The following is a 20,004-nucleotide window of genomic DNA, read 5'->3' as shown; positions in this document are numbered from 1 at the left end:
AGAAATAAATAGAGAAATACGCTGTCAACTGTACGTATTAGAACAGCTATCGATACTTCGTATAAATCGAATGCATCTCACGGTTTCCATTTCCTATTTATTTTATTCAAAATTTGTTATTTCAAACGCGTCGTACGTGTCGTATGTCGTAGAGTACCGAATAAAGTATTTTTGTGTAGGTTGAAGTTAGCTCCAATCCGAACCGGAGGGTTTCAAACTTGGAAATCTGTGAAATTACGGCAAAAGGAAAAAGAAATGTAAACGGTCTCTCGTTTTTCTCAAAAATATGCAAATCTTTCTTCGATACGATATTGTTTTAAGTCCGTGGATCCGCTTAAGATTTGCTAACTTGCTGGACTTTCCGAGAATTCTTGGAGAAAATTGAACTATTTCTCCGCATTGTCATTCCCTATGCTCTTTCAACGGGCTGCTTTTCAGATATTTCCAGGTCTTTAGGATTTAAGACAGCCCCGGCTTGTCGAGTGTGTCCTTACGATTGTTATTTCAAGACCGTCCAAAGCAATCGTGTTCGTGTTATTTCAGGACCTCGGATTCCTGGCTTCGGTCTCCTAGAAAACCTCGTGATATTTCCACCATTCGAGTCTTTGTTTGCCACAGAGATATTTTCGTTTCCAAATCGGAAGTGGAAGTGAATGTCGCATTATCCTGTAATAAATTATTCCTTCTCCCTTTATGGTCGCGATATTTCATAAATGTTGTATTATACAAATAGGAAATTATCGGTATTAATTGCTTAATGATTAGTTATTAATCATCTTTTACTATTCTATTATATCTTACGACGTTTTATATAAAATTCAGTCAATTTCATTCAAGAGGGAAGAATTTAATTTCGAAACAGACACGCGTGTATTTCTCTTTCGTTACATTCTCCTGTCCGAAAATTCAACGCTGCCTGAGATTCTTGGATCACGTACTACGCATTGCAATAATTTCTGAAATCCGATTACGACGTGCGTACTGTACGCACGGTTGGAACGTGGTGGTGCACCTTAATCCTACGAGCGCATCAAATCGTTTAGTACCATGTATTTGCAGGTAATCGGATCGATCTTACGGGGTCACGTAGACAGATTTCAATTTTATCGCCTTTCGAATATCCCCGTTTGAATTAGCCATTAACACATTTGCCGCCACCGACGCATACAACTGTCTTGAAGTACGTTGCTTCGCTTTACAGATTACGTGTATTTCCTTTTATCAGAAATGTCTTTATTTCAAATAATAACGTTCCTTCTAACGCACTGTCCATCGTTCCTTTCGTCTTTCCATTATCTTCTGTTGAAACGCGTAAAATGAAACGCTCGACAAAGTATTTAAAAAATGTCGATTAAAGAAGATTGAAAACTGTTTTAAAGTATTGTAACAACGCAACTAACTGGAATAATTGGACGCGCGATAAGCTTCTTGGTTAATACGATACAACTAATTATTATTAAGTGTACTTTACGTAGAATGTTTGATTACATAGTCGGTATTACGGCGTGCGTGATCACTATTAATATCATTGACCATGCAGAACCGTTCGTCAGAATAATATAGTGGACCACAGAGCTCGTGTTACGATCGAATTAACAACTATTAGTGATAATTACGATAATTGACGACATAGTTGTTGATGTAGTCAGTGATTAGGAAGAAACGATAGTAATTCAACTACCATTGCTACGCGATTATATATCCTACTCTCGTATTTTGATATCCGTATCCGTTAGATGAAATTACACTTAATCGCTAATGGAATTCATTATCTATGCAGACTTTCGTTCTACTCTATTTAGTATTTACCACGTTTCCGCGATTAAGCGTTTATTATACGCGTATCTTTTGGAAATTACTTCGTCTTTCTTTCTTTTTTTTGTTTTTTTTTGTTTTGATACTTTGTAAATATTTTATTCCGTAATCACTATCGTACGAAGTAACATAAAAATGTAACAAAGGTACTGAATTTGAAATTCATTTTTAAAATCCAACTGAAATACACGACGAAACCACAGATAATCGTAAAATTTTTAATTGCTCTTTCAAAAATACAAACTTGATATGCTTTTATTAAAAAATAACTGCGTAAAACGCTTTGCAGAATAGCCACCGTTGTACAATTTTTATTGTTACGTTACAATCACAAATCTATCGTTTCGCTGAATATAGTTGCAACAAATCAGATCAAGTTACAATCGACGATATTGAAAACTATCACGTGGAAAAGGAATTTATCGACTTGTTATTAGTAATACTGAATAAGATACGTGTTAATTAAAATTGACGAATTATCGAAAGAAGCTGGGCAATGCTACAACGAGAAACTTACACGCCACATACGTGTACGTTATATTCCTATACACACTCGCATCAGTCAATCAATCATGTCAGCAGCAGAGCTTGCTGCACAACGTGTATTGGTTTTTTCCCTCGAACCACACTTTGCCTATCCTGCACCGTCATCTTATTTATAGCATTTCAATCTCGCTTCTCAATAATTGACGTACACTATAATTCAGCTCTACTGTGTATTTTTCTACGTAGTTGACGAATATTAACCTGCCGTTTTCGATGAAACTCTATTTTAGGCCAAGCGATATTTCGACATTGATAGATAAAGTGCAATAATTGCTGTTATACTCTTACATGCTCTTTGATAACGATTACTCTACTTTGCTTATTTTATATATTCTTTGCATATTACGTATATGCATTTTTTGCGCTTTTGAAACCTTTCAACTTGCCATTAACGCATACAAATTCTCAGTTTACTTGTAAGTTAAATTAAGATCTTGTAGATTATTTTCTTCAGAATTTATCAGTCTGATTTTACAATTTTAACAGCCATGTATACCTACTCTAAGTGTGAGGTAATGGGCGTCATAGGTCCAGAAGAATCACTCGAATATATTTAACGATGAATATTTATTAACATATATTCTATGAGCACACTTATCGGTTCGCGGTTACATATTCGAACTCGACGCGATTTAAGCTGGATGATTGCTTAAGATGTCGAGAAACTCCGATCGATTATTACTGCCAACTATGAACGAACACTTCGGACAGGTGACTAACGATTGATCTTCCGTCACGACGATGCTGCCTTGGAAAACTATGATTAGGTGTGTCTAAAGATGCGAAATCATCGGATTCGTTGAGGAAAGCGTTGGTTCGAAAAGTGAAGGAAATGGACGTCGCTGTTCATTGGCTAAATTTTGAGTTGGTGTTTGGAAAAAGATACTAACCACCCTTGAGAGAAAGTTGCTAGCGGGAAGCGTCGTACCAGAGGAAAGCAGATTTCCAGTATAGTGGGTGATATGTACAGGGACTGTTAACACAAAGACTATTTGTCCCTGGACAGCTAAATAGATCCTAAGATTTATGGCTTGTCCTTAGACTAACTGAAAATATTCTGTAAAAATGAGTCGGCATCTGGCAATCATCTTGTCCGAAGGATAAGGACTTTGTGTAGCGAGCCACGGGACAGAAACCGTTGGAAAGTTTGCTGTCGAGTGCAGCTACAAATGTAATAAGTATCCAGTAACTCAGAGACGTTGGTACAAGCAGAATTTCGCCCTTTCTGCGATGTTCGCTGCTGCAATGCAAAGTACATTGGCGCGTGAATCATGCAACAGAAATGGCCGGTAATTCATCGGGCCGTTATGTAGGGCGACGTAAATCGAGAAGATTGTGACAATGAATCAGCGCAGCTTTATGGCTCTCCATGTAATTAAGTCGTATCCGATAAGCATTAAGTATGCAAACGCGAAGCAAATCCACATTTCGTGCCACTATTCGCCGCTTGTAATCGGATCATCCCGCCTTGAATCCTACGCGATTCGTTCGACCCTTGTAAATTTTCCCCTTCGATCTTAATTCCACATTCTTTCTCGTTCATTTTCCATGGTTGCACGTGAAATGCCGGTTTCCCTGAATTTCAGATTCCTAAGCTTAAACGTACCAATAAATATCACACTTTAAATCTGAGCAGTAAGCGGTAAATATTGAATTTCAGATGATAAGCCTGATATTTGATTGTCAGGGATTCCACTAGAGGTTTAACTATTAGGTTGTCCGAAAAGTGTTTTTCTTTTACAGACACGTCTTTTAGAACAACGCATCCTTATACAAACATGAAACCTAATCTGTCGAACGTCGTGATCTTTATTTTGATAGAACAAAGTGGATCGTACGTAATTCGATAAAATAATATAAAACGAAAAATGTTGTGCATCCATTATTTCCTTATAAAGCGAAAGAAATTTCTCGGACGACCTAACAGTTTCTCACGAAAGTATACGGTTAGGAGAGAATTTTTTGATGAATATGTACATTATACGAAAAGTTCCAAGATTTCGTTACAAAGCTAATGAAATTTTAAGGTCCTGTACAGTAAACGAAAGGTTTCTAAGAGTGTTCGAATACTTTTGCCAACCACTCTATCTACATATGCTTCGTTGCTCGTTGTGTCAACTCGTTTATTGAATTATGTTGCACGAACTTCAAATGTACCTAGTTCATAATGTAAAGCTACATAAGTACTTGTTTGAGACGAATGTTGCAAACTAGTTGGCCAAGTGGACTCTCTATACTTGGATAATCCTTCCAAGCCTGTGAACATCCTGTTTACTTTGATAGTTGGAAGTTGGAAGTCTAGTAGTGACGTTACGAGTCATTGGAGATATTAGGTCGAAGGATAAATAAATATTTATCTCTATACGTATTGAGACTTCTTTTTATTAAAATTAATTCCGTAAAATCCTTAATTATGGTTACTAATTTCCTCTAATTAATCAGTTTTTTTCTCCATATTTTTCAGGGAATTGATTACGTGTCTGCTTGGAAAAGGATCCGTATTAATAGACTCACGGAATGGTAAGTTCCCACGGCTTTTAATTTCGCGAAGTAACGAGGCTTTAATTCATAAAGGGTTGCCTCCAACTGGCTGGGACTTTAACGAGGACATTAAAGTGGTTTCGAGTCATGCCGGAACTGGTACGCATTCCGTTCTTCAGGGAGGCTGCCGGCTGTTAAACATTGCACGGAAGAATTTTTTAACATGACGAACGAACTCCTTTAATTTCATGTAATGAAATGCGTGAACTGTTACTCCAAATTAAAACTGCTTCCGCGTTATCTCGCGAATTGTTAGCAGTTTCTGCCGCTTTTGAATCTCCTCTCGCTCGCCGTTCCGCTTTATTTTCATGAAATTCTAGTTGGCGAAAAAAATTGTCCCCGATATTATTATAAAAATGTTCGCTCTCTCGAATTACCTACGTATTTAAAAATTCATATATTTACGCGCTTGATATTTCAAGGTTTATCGATCCTATCAATTTTATATCGTCTTTAAAGTTAGGAAAAGTTACGCGCGCTATATCGAAGCTCGTAACTTTTTCTCCTAGCACGTTATACCTTTTCTGCGGTACGCCGGTCGAGAAACAAGCTCATCGGAGAAACAAAATTTTTATCTCGAGTTTTTATTTCATTATATTCGCGAAATGATTACGAACTCGTGACAAGAAGTTTGATGAAAGCAACCCGTAACACGGCGCAAGTTAGAGTGAGGCTGCCTAGAGATGAAACCATCTAGAAATTAACCTACTTAAAACTACTAACGATAGATCGTAATTCTTGCTTTCTCAAAGTGACACCGTTCCTATCGAATATAAACTTCTCCATTAATGCTTCGGTACATTGATTAACGAACGAGTATACACTGTATACAACATAACGACCTCTAAAAGAGAGCGTCGCGTTGGAAATGGAAAGTTTCAACGTTATTAAGAAAATTACATTAGATAGAATTACGGTGATGAAATATTCGTCCTTCTCCTTCGATAAGCTCTGTACTTTCTGCTTTATTCGTTTTCCAGAGAAAACCATTTTCAGAGGTAGGAATAATTGGCTTGGTAATAACATATAACGCGATTATGTAGATTCAAGGTGTGTAAAACAGAGGTAAATGACGTTATTTTATCCATGATGTTAGAACGCAATAAAAATAAGGATTTATGAAAATGATAATTTCGTCTGGTTGTCAATAAAGAGATACAGATTTGGAAAATGATGCAGTGCTATTATTATTTTGCTATTTAATCTGATATGTTATGGCTTGTAATTAATAATACGTAACCTGTTTCATTCTTCTTATTCCTATGGCCATGGATTTGATTTATAGTTATTTAAAAAGCGATACAATGTACTTCATTCGTGAGATATTTATTTATTTATTTTTAATTTTCTCTGTGTCGCTTTATACCTATCGGTGCGGTATTCTAAAATGCTTCGGGCGGCGATGACGCTTAGACAGACAGCAGGAAATAATTTGAGCCGCGTATATCCGTAAAATACGACTCTAGAGATGCGCGCAGCTTACCGTTGCGAGTCGATGCTTATCAACAATTGTCGTTAACTATGTCGTAACTTGGTATTCCCAAACGTTGGGCACCAATAAATTACCAATTGCTACGCATTAGTGACGTAAACTTCTCCCACGGGCGCATAGAACTGCTCCCCTTAGCGAACAATAATGGCCAATGAATGCGACAGTAGCACCTTGCCAATGTATTTCTGTTGTTATTTTCATTTTCTTTGAATACGCAATTTAACCAGTGGCACACTCGTTACTACCCATCAAGAGATTAAAAATTGAAAAACGTGAAGCATGAAACCGTATAAATGTCCAAAGAACCAAATTTTTCGATTAATCTACAATTTAATCGTCTTCGTACACCTTCCGTTGAATGTCCCTAATTTAATTGGATTCATACTTTATAATGGTAGCTCGTTTACTAGAAGACAAAATGTGGCCACGAACACCGGTCTCGCAAATAGCAGTTGAAATTACATGCGGTCGCGCAATTACAAGGGTTAAGACGTTTCCTGTAACTGTGTTCTTGCAGTCAGTCGTATAGCAGCAACCTCTTAAAGGTGACGAACAATTAGTTTGGACCGTTCCGATGTTGATTCAACGTTACGTACCGAAGTCGGTCTTCTTCCATTCACCCTGCGACATCGACGTCCACCTGTTCCTTTCTTTCCCATTTCTCCGCATCCTCTATTTTACTCCGTTACTCTTTCTTCGCGCAGCTTCGACCGCCTTTTACATCGGCTTGACTCCACCGGAAGTACGCCGAGGCTGACCCACATTCGACAACAATGGCCACACTCAACTGGCTGCACTCGCCTCAATCGTCGTAGCCTAGGCAGAAGTTGCCTCGTTTCGGTCTCGATTTTCCAAACGACTTTCCATTCTCTCTTCCTCTCTCTTTCTCTCCTTCTATTTCTTTCTTGTCCCTCGTTTTCACTCCCTACGGCTACTCGCATTCCTATTTTTCAATAATTTCAAGCGCGCCTCCACCTAATTTCAATCTTTTCTTCATCGGGAACGAACTTCCTCCGCTTGTTGAAGAATTGATTTCATCCTGGGTCGCTGGAAATCGGAAGTTCCACTTTAAAGCCATTCATCGTGTCCGCGGGAAGTTTTCTGATCGATGGCGTTGCTTATTACCCATGTAGATGCACGGACTACCTGCAATTAAAATTGAAAAGATGTGATCTAAATTTAATAGATGATATTTCGATGAAAATTGCTACCAGATTGTTCGTCGGTCGTCGTGCTTTGACATTCATTAGCGATGACAGTTACTTTTCTGTGAATCAATCATTTTGTGAGCGATGGTTGACACTCGACGTCGAATCTATCAACTTATTAGGCTCGATAGAGGAATTTTGTATTCTACCAAATGATTTTATATCACGGAGAGAAATAGTGGATTTTCTTAATATTGAGAACTATGTCTTCTCTACGTTCGTTAAAGAGTTTAACGTTAACGTCTCTACGTTAAAGAGTTCCTACCATCGTTTGCATTATCTGTTAGTATTTCAAACGATTCGTAATAAAAACGAGAATAACAATTCTTCTCGATACGCAATACTCGTTTCCTTTGGTGTAAAACTTTTATCGTGATGATCGATAGTCGACGTATTATAGTTAATTTATCAAACGGAGTTGTCATTCATTTTGTCAAGATAATGGACCTTTCATCGTACTCGGTTATACTTGATACTATACCGCATATTTAACTATATCGTTAACGTGATTTTATTTTTATACTATTTCCAGTTAATAATTTCTATGCGAGCTTCGCACGTAGCTGTTTAATAAAGCAAGAAAATCGACGATATAGTTTCACACCTGCATTAAACATTCTTGGAACATAGAAGAGGAGAATGCCGAGGATTTCGTGGTAATACATCAGTATGTCAAGCGCTTAACATCTCCATCCTCTAAATTATCCTTTCCTCCTTCTCCATTCCCATTTTCCCTTTCATTGTTCCGGGTGCTGTTATTCCCCTTCGTCCTTTTTTGTTTTCATTTCATTCTATTCTACATGTCTCTTTTTCTTCTTTGAACTTTTCATCTTTTTCCGTTTTATTTATCGCGTACGTACCCGTTCTTTTCCATTCCGCCCCTCGTTTTCTCTTTTATTCTCTTACCACCGTTAGGTTAAACCTATCGCTTCTTGTTCATTACTCTACCATTACCTCATATCGTCGCTACTTGCCGCAATTCTCACAGCACATTTTTATCAAATAACGATAACCCAAAAATTTTGGTACACTTTCGGTATATTCGTACCTTTCTTTTGCTACACGACGCTACTCATCGACACCATAGAAAGGCCCTGTCGCAACTCGTCAAAGGCCAGTCTTGGTGCATTCTCAGGTGGAATAAAACGGCTAGTCTAGAATAAAATTACGAAAATGACGATTTTTGAACGATCAGCGAACAGCAGTTAATTTCTCATCCCCTTTCATAACGGTAGACCGCAGTCGTGGTACACCCGCGGCGTATAATCTTCGTTCGTTTGCGCACGAACGCAAGGAACAACATTTGGAACGAGACAGGGACACGGTCGAATACACGTGCTGATGAAGCACGGTGTAGCGTTGATTAAAGAACTGGCGGTGTGTTTCGCAGACGCGGACGATGTTCCGAAAATAACATTCTAAGCGTTCTGAAATACGTCGTATTTGGCAGTAGTAGAGGCAGTAAATTATCGCGGCGAGAACGCGGCGTTATTCGGCGACGAGAGATACCCGTCCCAGGTAAAGCAAACGCAGTCAATTTCACAATCTAGTCGATCTGCCGGTGACTCAGCTACGAGTCCGCGTCGTTTCGTCTTATCAACGGTATTTTTCGCGCGCTTCGAATGTCGTCGAATTAAATTTCACATCATACGTCGTAAATTGGCTGGCTTCGCCCCGTTACCGCGTCCATTCGGAACGCGAATTTATCGTTCCATTAATTTGACATTTAATTTTCCGCGATAACGACGGCGTTCGCGCAATTCCTGTCTGATGCCCGGTTGCTGGCGGCCACTTCTGAATTACTCCTACCGAATTTGTCGCCGACAATTCGTTCACCGTGCAATTTCGTTTCGCCGTATTATCGATGTAGCCTCCGCGCCCTGGAATACAGCTGACTCTCTGAATTTACCTTGGCTGCCCGCTCCACGACGCCCCCAACCCTTCACCTCATCCCCTATACTCCCTTTCCCCTAACCCCTACTCTTCGTCCCGCTTGTCACCCGGCAAATCCTCGTTTTATGATTACGATCTTTCGCGCGGACTTTCGCCATTCTCGTTAATTATCGCGGCCCGCGTACCTTCCGTGACACACATTTCCATCGCGTCGAATTATTTTGTTCGACGAATTGGAACCATACGGGAAACGGAATTTCAATTACCTACATCCTCGGAAATGAACTTTCAGCTACCTATACACCGTTGTTGTTCAACGCACTGCCCGGAGCTACGTTATTTGCTTTATCGAAATTTATTACATTCCTGTAGAATTTCGTTTATCTTACTCGAGCAATATCTGCCGTGATAAAGTACAGTTAATATCGCGCAATGAAAATTGATTAACATATTTACGCGTTTTAAGTGGGTAGACATGAAATTTCGACACGGGATGTTTATTCAAATTTCAAAAGCGATGCTCGAGTATCTTTTAGTATAACACATATCGATATCAAACGATGAAATTTACTTTTTTAGTTGGATCGTCTGCGTTTCGTTTTGTTGAAGTTGTGTGTGTGTTTCAGCGACAAAAACTTTCCTCGAAAGTAGAGCAAATAACGTTCGTCGTAGCTAGTTCCAAGTATATTAATACAGTTTTATATTTAACTTTGTAAAATTTTGTATGCAAATACACGCAACTAGTTCACGTTCGACGATACATGTCGTATAAAGGAAACGGCATTAAAGTAGAAGCATTCCGATATTTGCTTTACGAGCGATATATCGCAAATCTCTTTCACTGTTACCACGCACAATAGTAGAACTTACTTATTTATACTTTTCCTCTTTGTTACTTATACTATTCTTGACAATTGTATTACTATCACGTTCCACTGTTTTCGTCGATCATTTAATCGTATTTTATAAATAACTCCATGGTTCAGATTCGAATTATTTCTCTTCCGACTTTCTTACTAAATTCGTCAAAAGCTTCTTTGCTGAAACTTACGATTCGCTATATTCTTATAACATTTACAAATATTTTCTGTTTATTCTTAACCATTATTTAGCACCAATACATAATTCAGATCTATCAGTCGTTCCCCTAATAATCTAAACCCATTTGCATATAATTAACGTCGGTTAATTAACGTCGTTTCTTTTCCAAAATTTTATAACATTCCAATCTATTATTAAGTCGTACATGAACATTTACGACGTTTGTTTTTCTTGGAACTCGGTTCACTCGTAAATGTTCTAGCTACCTTTTGCCATCGCAACTTCAGTGTCGATTTAATTAACTTTTCGACGTAAACGAGCCGGAATGATTCGTACAATCGGAACGAGGCATAGACGCGATAGTGGCGGTGGAAAAGTTGCACCCTGAAAGCGGAGAAACGCGTATACTCGAAGCTTCTTGTTGCCAGTTCAACGCAATGTCGCGCCGAAGTCGAAGAGACTAGCGGCAGCGTTTCGTGTGCGGAATTGTTCGTGACTTTGCCACGAACTCTGGCAGTCGGGAGCACGTCCCCGTGAAATGATCACCGCGATTCGAGACGTGATCCGAGAGCCGAGAAGCTTCGCTCTGGTCCTCCTTAAATTTTCCCTACTTTTCGTCCGTCGATGTTCGTTCAGTTTTATAGTCGTCCTGACGCGACCCGCTTTCACTCGCGAAATCCTGCCAATGGCTACGTGTGGTCATCGAAATCTCCGTGACCGACTCATCGACAAACTGTCGAATTGAAAATGGCTCGAGTGATTCGGGAAAAAGGGCTCGTTTTAAGCAATTACCGAACGATCGCGCTATATTCGTCGTGCTTCTTCATTGATTTAGCGACATCGATGTGTACTGAACGAAGGAAATATGTAAATAATAATTATATATGATATATGTAAATACTAAAATATGTAAATATGTAAATATGTAAATATGTAAATATTCCTGAGAGAAGTACATTTAGCTACAAAAGTCTATATGCCCACCGTGAACATGAAACGTTATAATAAAAACGTTAGCTTCGCTCTATTTGGCGTGCGTATTGTTAAAATGTAACGTAGTTAGTTCATTTTCAATTTTATTAATAAAGGGGAAATAAAAAAGAGATATGAAATAGAATGTTGCAAAAATTATGTACGCCTATTGTGTGTACATGAAGTCATAGAAATAGTATTTTCTTTGGTAAATGAATTAAGTAAAATTGGATAAATGATGGAAAGTTAAAGTTAAGTAAAATAATAACAGAAAGCTTCACATTGTTATTCATATAGAGAGGATTAATATCAGGTATATTTAAGGTATATAACTGCTTCTTTCTTTCTAGTCAGGTATTTTGGGTAAATAAAATAGGAGTATTGGAAAATATTTCGAAGCAGAAAATGAATTCTGTTTCCTATGAAAGTTTTAATAACTTAGTCAGTTGTTCCGTTCTATTCGTAAATAATGTTCTCTAAATTGCAAGTACAGAATGTTTAAAAATTCGCTCATTATCGTCCGATGTATTCATTATAAAACTGCGCTTTAAATAATAGGTAACGTTAAAAGCGCTTGAAACGTAAATTACACATATAACCTATATTTTTTATACCCTTTAACAGCCAAATTTTTCAAGTTTTCCTCCGCAACCAACCTTTCCCGATCTATTCTATCAGTTGTCATATTGCATGATAGATATTTCGATATGGCGAAATATTATCCATAGTATAACGTTTATAAATATTTACAGAGATGTTTTTACTTTATTTCTCCTTTGCTCTTCAATTATAACAATAAACGTATGAATTTCAATTCAATTTGCGTTCGTTACTTTTTATTTGGCAATTGTATAGATGGAATGATCGATTGAAATTTGTGGACGATGTTAACGAATTTGTGTGAATGAAATGTTGCCTGTTCGGGAAATATCAGATTTACGACATGCCGATGATTTTTCTATATTTATAATTCTGGTGCTTCCGATCGTTTGGCATTTTTTTTTTTTGGCGGGCGTGGATTAAAAATCACGATTTGTCCCCTTACTTTTTTTTTCTTTTTTTTTCGATGCAAATAGATGTTAGCGATTAATGAATTCTGTGCGTTGAAACATGGACGTGATTTCGTACGCAAAGGATTTGGAAGATCGTAACAGGAAGTACACAAACGAATATAATTGATTAAAATTCGAGAACGTTTAATTACGATAGGTAAGAATTTTTCGCGACTCGTCGATAATATTACGATACGGCAAACGCTTCGAACCCGGGGGAATTCTCATAATGACATAAATGTTTCAGTTTTCCGTGGTGCGAGGAAAATTCGAAAATTCCACGATAATAGGACGCGACGATGCATGTCCATGCATTGTAAATTTAATACAAGTTTTATGCGTGAAATTAAAATTTTGATTAAACGTTGAATCGTTCCGGGAACGCAACACAGACGAAACCAAGCTACGTACCACTGAAAACGTAATGTTTCCATTAATATTTATTAGCCTGTCCTGAAATATCTACAATCGATAATATTGAAACTGAGAATAAAATCGATCAGTATGATATATTTACTAGAGTGGTATTCTTTCTCTCGTCGTTTCGTTCTCATCGAAGAATAGACACACAGCGATTATTATAATTGCTTCGCGTATATCTCGTTATTCTGCGTTTCTGCTAATTATCCAAAAGCTCGCATACGATCTACGTAAACTTCCATCAATTTGCGAAATTCGACCACTAGAATTGTGTTCTAAGAGGATTCTTGTTGATGAATAAAAATAAAGAGTACAATCACGCTATTACCGGCGACTATCGAGCGAGAGCAAACGTTTCAAACTAACAATAAAAATTCTCTTTTGTTTTGTGTATCCCAGGCGCTCGAACGAAAGGGGAACTATATGATACACTGAAAAGAATAACCGCGTCTGGGGAATACAAAGGACGTAAAGCCATCTTCAAAGACTTCGTCCAAAACTGGGTCGTACTCGTTACACGTTCGATTGATTTGCAGCTTCGCGCTTATTTGGTAAGCCCTTTTCTCCTTTCTGTTTGCTATCCTTTCGTTTCCTTCGTACTGTCCCACTCTAATTTTACTTTACCGACAAGGAACACTTGAAAGGAATCTTGCCAACTTCCGTGGAATATCGTTAAAAGTGAATTGTTTGTTATCAAACTATTTAATCGAATGGTGCAAAACGACGTAACAAGTAGACCGAGGATTTTTATGCAAATTCACATTTTTGACGGCAAAACATTGTATTATCTATCGAATATCGTAGAAAGCGTATATTCTATATCGTTTCCTACCATATCGTTCGCAGTATGATAAAAACTATTCGTAAATGAATTCCAAAACTTGGCCATTTCATTTTATTTAAACCTCGTTATTTCGTTATTGAACATGTTGACCACCATGCGAATTTCGTATACTTATTTTGTTTCCTGGGAGCCTCGACAGATTCAAATATACTACACCGTAACATTTAACTTTTGCAAGATGTTATGTATCGTATTTGCACACTTTTTCTTTGGCAATGTTTGTTAAGTTATTCACATCGTTGACCATTTTCTAGTAAATGAAGTTGATCTTATCTTAAACATTCTAAAAGATTCAGTAACGTGAGTTATCGATGATCACTGTGCCATTCAATGTTTTAAACTTCGTTATTCATTTTCTATTCTTTTCCTTTTTTATGTGTGTTTTTACTACTGTCAATTTTTCTTCCTACACGTTTCTATTACCTCGATTCGATTTTTCTTGCGTACCACGTAAAAACTTGGCTGGAAGTTGAATGTGCGTTTCTATCCGGCTGCTGGTTTCCGGGATGCTGATACGAAAAAAGTCTGACGTTGTCGCGACGCCGCGTTTTTCCATCGAACGACACATTGGCACCGAACACGCAGATTTCCGGTTACCGCTGATTAATCTATGCATTGTACCAAACTGCTGGACCGTTCCAACTGGATTTAGTTACGACAATAAAATTCCATTTCAATTGAAAATAATACCTGCCCATTGGGACTCGGACCATCAGCATTATCGATTAATAATTAATCGACCTGAAACGCGTGGCTCAAAATGCTATCGTGGCGATTAATCGTAGAATATATATTTTCAGGATGACTTTTCAACGAGCTTCCGTTTAAACATCGCGTTCACGGCTTAATTTAATGACCTCTACACTGGACAATGCGAAAAGGGATTAACGTTATCTCATCAAACTTGCTGACAGACAAAATGTCTCGTTCGATTCGCGCGCACGTCGTGTTTCGCTTCATTATCTTGACAGATTTTTACTCTGTTTGTTTATTGCGAACGATCTTTCCGCTACGAGTCATTTAAAGCGGTTCATCAAGCAGCTGACTTTCAATGGAGTTTCGACAAAGCTTTCATGACCGTAAACCGAATTCCCTTGTAACAAATCCATCGACATTGACAGTTTCACCAGCACGTATACCACCGTTGGTTGGTTTCCAAGTTAGTTTCGGGCACGTACAGTGTATAACTTTAAAGTAGCTGCTATTAATACAGGATTCAGTCGTTTTTCAAACGGTTTCTCGGTTCCTGGAAGGCGCGAGCGAGGTTGTAGAAACGGGAGTTTCAGCAACCACCTTGTGTATTACACATTATTTGTATGTGACGTGACGTATAAATTTCTCGTCCAAACATCAGCCACAATTCCATACGCATTCGCGTTTTGTAACGTTACCAGACAATTGTACAGTATTATATTCCAAAGTAAAGTATACGTATATAGTACAATAAATAATAGAGGAAGTTTGCAATAAACGAAGTATTTTATAATAAATAAAGTAAATTTTATAAAAATATGTGATTATTAATAGAATGTCGCGTGTTAGACTTGCTTTGCTTTCATTATATATACATGCACGTTTCTTTTCCTCAAATTTATGAATTGACAATGTTTTATGCGCCAGCCTGGCTGATTGCAAAGCTGTCCTGACGCGAAACGATGATTGAATACCGTTTATTTACTTCAGCAGTTATGGCCACCGTCCTAATTAATATTCATACGTCTAGGCGCATAAATCACGTTATGTGAATCACTCTATTACAATTCGGCCGTATACTTGCTATTCATGACCCTGAGTCGCAATCAATATAACTCAATTGTCGTATTTCATCGATTCTTCGAAATACCAATTGCGCGTCACGATAATTTCCATCTGCGCGTTGTGGAAATATTTTCCCCATTATACAGTCAATCACGAAACTCTACATACGAATTTTGTGTACTCGACGTACCGAAGGAACTAAAAACGTGATTTGTCACAAAATTATTTATACCTACGTATCGATACCATTGTTATTAATGTATTTCTACAGATGATTAAATCAAGTTAAAACATTTAATTCATTAAGAATCTCGAGATAACGTTGCATCGGAAATTACAAAACTCTTTAGTGTTTTCTAGGGTACGAACGTAACAGGATATTAATACAGTACGAAGCTTATTATTTTTTTTGATTTCACGTCGACGTATTTTATATTCTTTTCCCTCTTCTTTTTAAGTAAAGGCGGTAGCTTTTGACGATATATGTATTTCGTAACGCGTGGAGAAAATCCGTGGGACTAACATTTTTGTCACGGTATTTTATATTCAAGGAACGTACATGAACCGTAAACTTTTGTGACCAACTGTATACATCGTCCTTGGTCCTCAACCCGAAATCCAATGAAACGAGAAGAACAAAAATTCCAAGTATACGCAAAACATGATCGACAGTCTCATCGCGCGAAATCGAACGCTTAATTGAGAGCGAATACCAAAGAATTATCAGGTAAAATAACGTGCGGACTTTGGAAGCGGGTGAGAAGAGGAATTTGAAAGCGTAACGCAGCCGATTTACGAAACGGGCGTAGTTTCACGGCGAAACGATCGCGAAAAGCATGGATAACATTCTATCACGGTGTTCTGCTCGCGATAGTTGGGAAAGTGAACGAGACTTTACAGGTACTTCACTGGATAAGTGGGATTCCGCGCATTTCTTCGGCAACCCCTTCCGGGGTTGCTCGAACATTGTAAAATGCCTTCCGAGTTTCGACGTTGCCACGATTTATTTATTCGCGGCGGTAAAATCTGCCGGAATAGAGGACGGACGATGCTAGCCACTTTTTCATTTTCCTCGGCAAACTTTTCATGCGATCCTGCAGGAAATTGTCGACCGGTAAGTCCGAACGTTCCTTTCGTTTTCCTCTTTTCGGCGGAGTTCCCTCGTCATTGCCCGTTTCTCGAACTTTGGATCGTGACGATCTTTTATCACATCTCGTGATAGAAATAAAAATACGCTGCCTTTTGTCCCCTTTAGAAAACTCTTGCCATAGGAGGGACGAGAGATTCGCGAGGCATAGGGCAGACTGGAGCGTTAAATTAGCATCACAAAGGCTGGCGACAGTTTCCGAACAGGTCGGGCGAATCTTGGTCGGCTGATAACGAAGGAATACGTAAACGCGTTAGAAGCAAACCTCTATTATCCGAATAGCCAACCATCCGAACGTTCCATTATCCGAACATTCAATTATCCTAACGCTTCTGCAACGTCATATTCTATGTTCTCTGGAAACGGAAACATTACTCATAGTTTTGATTGCAGTCTGTGTGTACACAATTTAATATGAATTCTCTTAGTCGGATGTAATAGAATGGATTCTACTCAACAAATGACAACTTAACCGACGAATACACCGAGGGTAATATCGTATACTACCTATGCTTCGAATTATCAACCTACGTACAAACTATGGTAGCAGGTTTAATAATTATTATATATTATTCATTTGCAAGTATCAAAAAAGCAGTCGATACGATCGAAAATATTCGAGTGACATTCTGACGTGGAAATTAGAAATTTCAGGGAAGGTTTCCAGTGGTTATGGTTCAGAGCGTTGGATAGCTTTCTTAAATTAACAAATGAAAATATCGAGTCGATACAGAACGACCACGGGGACTATCATTTAATAATCTTAAGCACTTTTCTAGTTTCTTAATTAATACGAGAAAATTGAGAAGTTTCTTTTCGTAGAAATTTTCAGTATCGAGCACCTTTCGGTACTTCGCCGTGTAAGACGAACTTCGATACCAGAGCGTAAAGAAAATAAACGCTGCGAAATGAAATTTTCTCTATCCTATGGTAGACATATCAATTTTCGCTATCAGTTTCTTATCAATTTTCGCATCGTAATTAAATTCCGGTAAATTATCCGACATACTGGAATTCGTAGCTGACAAATGCGAAAAATTTCCTTCCTCTTGTTAAGACGGAAATGCAATATTATCTCGCGGTAAATTTTTTTTTACGACTTTAAGCAAGTTCTTTATGTACGAGCCTGTATCCGAATTGCTTTTCTTTCTCGGAAACTTCTTTTAAGACTATCTGTTCTAGCGAAATTACTTTGTACCCATAAAACTAGACCATACATTATTCTGATAACGTCGGAACACATCCTAACTAATGCAAAGCAACGACGAAAGTAATTAATTTTAAGTTTTATGATCTTTAAAGGCGACGCTAAGATCATTCGCTCTGTTATTTATTTCTCTCTAGTCATTAGATTGCCGACCTTTATACACCTGTGAGAAATTTGAGAATTCAAAAATGGGCAAAATTCATATAGTTTGTAAAACTGTGAAACATATCTCGAATATAATAATAGTCTTTGTGATATCTAACAGGAAGATCAATTTTCTCTCTCCGGTTTTTTAATTATATTCATGAAAATGCGAATTTGCATAAAAATCTGCAGTCCACTTGTCATCAGTCAGCTTAAACTAGGAGAACGTTTACCAACTAATTCACATATTTGAAATTTGCATCGTTAATTCGTGTAAGGAGATTGCAGCATCGGTTCCGTGCATTCCGAATGACGAATTTGAGTAACGAATAGAAGTTTCTGAAACTGGCAGTGATTTCGAGGTTACAAAAGGATCAGAGTCTGCAAATAAACTCGAAACCGTTCGTGAAACGGATCCTTCGGCCTCGAAGTGGTTTCGAGTACTCGAGATTTCTCTTCGCAATAGTGAAATATCGATTCCACCTCGGAGTAATGGAATTCCGGAGGTAAATTTATGAGCAACCGGCCAAACGCACCAGTTGGACAGTGACTTAGAAATGGAAGCTTCCTCTAAAGAACGACATGGTCACCGTGAAAACTACGTCCTGTATTCCGAATAATTTAAGAGAATATAAGAAAAAAATTTCCGGATAATTCGGATAAAAAGGGTGGAAAGCGAAAAGATCGCTTCTTGAAAAAGATCCTATGATATGTTGATAGATGCTATAATATTTTATAATTTCACCTGAAGGAAATCGATTTGTGGCGGTGACTGGCGAAAGTATCTGAACGATTATCGTAGAAAATCTTTATGCTCACGTTGCATGTGTCACATAAGAAATTACAAATTTTCATTAGCGTTATAATGAGACACGCCTATCACGATTGATATCGATCAAGTTTGAGACGAATCTGAAAATGGATATAGAAATTTACAAGGTATTTATTGCCTATTTATACTTAGTAAAACAACTTAGTATACAGCATGAACATCTTGAACGTATAATAAATGACCAAAAATTGATTTTTGAATTTTTATTCATTGAATATCGAGGATTATGAATATAATGCGAAATATATATTTATGTTTAATATTTTATAACTTTCATATATATTTTCTGATATGTTCGAAACCTTATCGATGTAATCATAATGCTCGTGTCTCATTACAATGTTAACGAAATTCCAAAATGTTTGTTATAACGCACGCGATTTATTCGTAAAAAAGTATCTATCTGTAAAAGTTTGAATAGTATAATAATATAAGTATAAGTACAATAGTATAATATAGTAGATCTATAGTATATTTCCAAACAAAGAATTGCGATTTCTTAGATATGCACGGTACGAGAAGGAAATAAATTTCGGGCTGGGAACGCTTCCAAATTTGAATTTCCACGATGTAGAGGCTTGAATGAAAATTATTCATACCTTGGGAAGCAAACTTGCTAACTTCTCGTTTGCGTTCGAACCAAGTTTCTTATCCTTGGTTCTTCGTTGTTAAAAGTTCCGTATAAACGCGAAAGAATACGATTGTTCTAGATTATAAAGTTATCCGCCCTTCCGTTTTCTACGCCACATTTAATTCCGTTTCGATCGCGTGTTATCGCGCTTGATGAACTTGTATTTATTTACGATTCCAATTACGAGAATTAATGTTTGTCTTTACGCGTGATAAAACTTGAGCGAAAGAGCCGGACGAAAGGCATAATTTAAATTCATAACGTTATCGATGCGATGCGTATTAATATCAGACTGTTCAACAGGCAATTTTGGTTCGTCGAAAATACCTAATTTTCACGTAGAATACATACAGATTAATTTTCCTCCGATCTAATTTTATTTATTAATTCCAGCGTCGAATTTAACGATCGTAAGAAAAACATTTTATTTCGAAGCACAAAGCGCGATAGTTGTTAGTCAA

The 20,004-nt window shown here is 37.6% G+C and overlaps 1 protein-coding gene across 9 annotated transcripts in view; it reads left to right on the top strand.

Moving 5' to 3' along the window:
- The window catches only part of LOC100648390 (TWiK family of potassium channels protein 18), a 287,911-nt gene that overhangs the window by 118,086 nt on the left and 149,821 nt on the right, over positions 1 to 20,004 (top strand). For all 9 annotated transcript variants that reach the window (XM_012320543.3, XM_012320542.3, XM_012320541.3 and 6 more), the window contains exon 3: positions 4,826 to 4,881. The gene's annotated coding sequence lies outside the window, so the exon portion shown is untranslated. The remainder of the gene's footprint in view (positions 1 to 4,825; positions 4,882 to 20,004) is intronic.

Source organism: Bombus terrestris, chromosome 3 (assembly GCF_910591885.1).
Source record: "Bombus terrestris chromosome 3, iyBomTerr1.2, whole genome shotgun sequence".
Classification (NCBI taxonomy): Eukaryota; Metazoa; Arthropoda; class Insecta; order Hymenoptera; family Apidae; genus Bombus; species Bombus terrestris.
This window is presented reverse-complemented; position numbering and strand designations above follow the sequence as displayed.